General features: G+C 41.2%; 1 pseudogene; it reads right to left on the bottom strand.

Annotated features, from left to right (window-relative positions):
* Positions 1–2,222: 2,222 nt before the first annotated feature.
* LOC113176227 (arrestin domain-containing protein 4 pseudogene) lies at positions 2,223–3,246 on the bottom strand (annotated as a pseudogene).
* Between the last annotated feature and the right edge of the window lie 483 nt (positions 3,247–3,729).

The raw sequence follows: 3,729 nt of genomic DNA on the forward strand, positions 1-3,729 counted from the left end.
AGAATGATATAAATAATGACATCAGAGAAAAAATATATGAAGTGAAAAATCACTTCAATAAAGAGATAGAGATTCTGAAAAAAAAATTCAAGCAGAAATCCTCAAAATGAATGAATAAATAAATCAAATTGAAAACTCAATGGAAAGCATCACCAGCAGACTAGATCACTTGGAAGACAGAGCTTGAGACTGTTAGACCAGGACGCAAGAAAAGACCACTGACTCCAATTAAAATCAAATTAAAGCAAGCTTATTATTTCGACCGGCCGGGCTGCCTTTCCCTCCCAAAACGGCGGGAACAAGACAGCCCCGAGGCTTCTTTGTGGCCCAGTTTTATAGCCCAAAAAGTTACAAAAAGGGGGGGTTACAGATAACAACACTCTGAGGAGCATAACACAAGTTTACATTTTTGCTGGCCCCGGCATCAGAATTTATGGAGATCTTAGAGACTCAGAGAGGGTCATTGTCCGGCCAGGGAAGGCCAGAATTTATGAGGCGTCACTAAGGTTTAGGAAAGGGTTGTTATCTGGTCAGGGAAAACTGGACCTGGGTGAGTTCAGGGCACGGGCAGGCATTCCAAGTAGGTTCAGAATTTGCAGTAATTCGGGGGCTGGGGATGTGGCTCAAGCGGTAGCGCGCTCGCCTGGCATGCGTGCGGCCCGGGTTCGATCCTCAGCACCACATACCAACAAAGATGTTGTGTCCGCCGAGAACTAAAAAATAAATATTAAAAATTCTCTCTCTCTCTCTCTCTCCTCTCTCACTCTCTCTTTAAAAAAAAAAAAAAAAAAAGAATTTGCAGTAATTCATAGTAAAGCCGAAATTATCTTTTCATGGTTTTATGGGGAGATGCCCAATTTTAAGAAAGGTTGGGTCTATCAGAGACAATGAAGACAAAATATGTAATCTTGAAAATAAATTTGGCCATGGAGAAAAGATGTTATAAGACCATGAACAGAAATTTCAAAAAATATGGGATAACATGAAAAGACTTGGTATTTAATATTCAATTATTGGTATTCTATAAAATAATGATATCAAAAAATTTCCAAACCTAAAGAATGAAATGGAAAATCAAGTAGATGAGGCTTACAATATCCAAAATTACAATAAACTCATGCCAAGACACATTTGTATGAAAATACCTAACATATAGTATAAGGATAGAATATTAAAGGGAGCCAGAGAAAAATAAAAGGTCACCTTTAGAGGGAAGCCAATCCAGATCTAAGCTGATTTCTCAATTCAGAGCCTCAAAGCTAAGAGGTCCTGGAATAATATATAACAGGCTCTGAAAGAAAATAGATGCCAACCAAGATTTCTATACCCAGCAAAATTAAGCTTCAGAGTTAATGATGAAATTAAAACCTTCCATGATAAACAAAAGTTAAAAGAATTCACAAGTAGAAAACCTAAGCTACAAAACACTCAATTTTTTTCATGAAGAAGAAATGAAAAATAAAATTGAAAATCAGCCAAGGAAGAAACTACACTGGAATAATAGCCAATCAAAGGAGAAACTAATTCAAATTAAAAACCAGAAATAAATAAAAATGACAAGGAATAAAAATCATTTATGATTAATAACTATTTTAGTCAGCTTTTTGCTGCTGTGACTAAAGGACCCCACCAGTACAATTGTAAAGGATGAAAGGTTTATTTGAGGGGTTCATAGTATCAAAGGTCTTAGTCCATAAAAGGCCAGCTCCATTCCTCAGCACTCAGGGTTCAAGGTAAGGCTGAACATCATGGTGGGAAAGTGTGGCAGAGGGAAGCAGCTCACATCAGTGAGAAATATGGAAAGAAATCAGGAAGATGCTAAAACCTGAGGGCCTCACTTTGTATTTAGAGTAGGTCATTTTCCCATTCACACATACACTTCTACGCTGCTTGGCTCTCCGCAACTCTTCCCAGTGAATCCATGGTTGCCTTAAGTTCAGGACACCTTTCTTACATTCTACATTGACAAGCCTTCTTAAAGGCATGCTCACACAGAGTTCCCACCAATTCCAGACTCCCTCTGCTCAGGTCAGCACAAGTACTCCTTCACTTACTCTGCCATCACCAGGACTTCCATTACATTCTCCAACTTTTTTCATCTTCACCCCATTTTTCAAAGGAGACATATGACCATCATATAAACTCGCGCAATCATCCTATTGCCCCACTGGAATATTCTCATATTCTTATGTCTTAAGTTAGTCTTCTTTTCCTCACCCTCATTAAGGCAGGGGAAAGAAGCAATATTCTAATTTGATGATGAACACAGTAATTTCTGAAGTATAGAGAATGAAGGAAATAGGCTCAGTGTCTTCTACATCAGGAGGCCATGGACCAACCTTTGAATAAAGTGACTGAAGCTAGAATTCTTATATGCAGGCAAACATAGGATAGCATGCTTCTCCCTCACAGTCAGGTGGCTGGAGGGTAAGGAGGAACCTATCTAAAGAATACTTCCTTTTATACCACATTTACATAATTTGGTGGTGCTGCAGGCTGTTCTGGCAGGATCAGTGTCAACCAGCTCATATTCATGATAAACTGGCTGCCAACGCTGGAGTTTATACTGCTAAAACCATTATAGGGAATGTGCCAATAACTGATTGATGCTCAAGCATCAATTTTTTAGCACCAGGAATGTGAATGTATACAGCTAAGGATAATGCAGAAATCCAGGATGGATGGAGTAACAGGTGGGATTTTGAGAATTTTCTCATTCAAAGTGTCAGTACTCCCAGATGCTATGTGGTTTCCTCACGCACTGGCAATCAAGTGACAGATAGTCTTTGTTTTCCTACTAGCCAAATACATTTGGGTTTGGAAAAACAGGTGCTTTGGCAATCAGAGGAGAAGAACAATTCTCTATTTCTTCATAGATTGGAATAGCTTCTCCATTACAGTATCCCTTTTTTTCAATTTCAGCATCAGCAAGACTGAACGAAAAGTGAAAAAAAAAAAAAAAAAAAAACAAACCAACAGCCAACCATTTTCTCAACCCAGGAGTCAATAATGCTGGTGCGTTGACATCCACATGACTAACAACCTTGAGTTCTCGTTTTACACCTGACCTGGTTTCTTGGGTCATTCCAAAACTGCCTTCACACAGTACTGAATGCTTCCCTTTTTCCCAGTAAATGAGGTTACCAAAGATTCAGATGGAAGTTGAAAGCAAAACGGAAATTCATGTTTTCAAGGCTGCAATAAAATAATGGTTTTACTAGCAGGAGGTTCGCACAGGCAATCCATACCGCAGCTGTAGTCGCACAGCCAACCGAGATGTGGGCGCTTACACTGGGGCCCCTGACCGCGGTGGCACGACCTTGGGCAGCCTCCAGCGCAAGTGCCTGGCCGTGGTCTCGGTGCTGGAGTAGCAGCCCTTGAGCTATCTTCTAACACTAGACCAGGCTTTTCACCGGCCTTAGAAACCCAAGGCCACCATAGTCCCCACCTCTCCTCCCCTCCGGCCAGCGACAGCTGAAGTCCAGAGAGGCTGCTGTGAAGGGCGCCTGCCACACGCCAAGGGCCCCTGGAGGCCGCTGTGCGGTGCCCCACGAAGCACCAATCCACCTGGGGACCTGCCTCTTTAACAAACTTAACTTGGACTTTTTTTTTTTCCTTTGTTGCGGGGAGTACAGGAGATTGAACCCAGGAGTGCTTAAACACTGAGATACATCCCCAACCCTCTTTATATTTTATTTTGAGACAGGGTCTCTCTAAATTGCTGGGGCT

This window comes from Urocitellus parryii, chromosome 1 (assembly GCF_045843805.1).
Source record: "Urocitellus parryii isolate mUroPar1 chromosome 1, mUroPar1.hap1, whole genome shotgun sequence".
Lineage (NCBI taxonomy): Eukaryota > Metazoa > Chordata > Mammalia > Rodentia > Sciuridae > Urocitellus > Urocitellus parryii.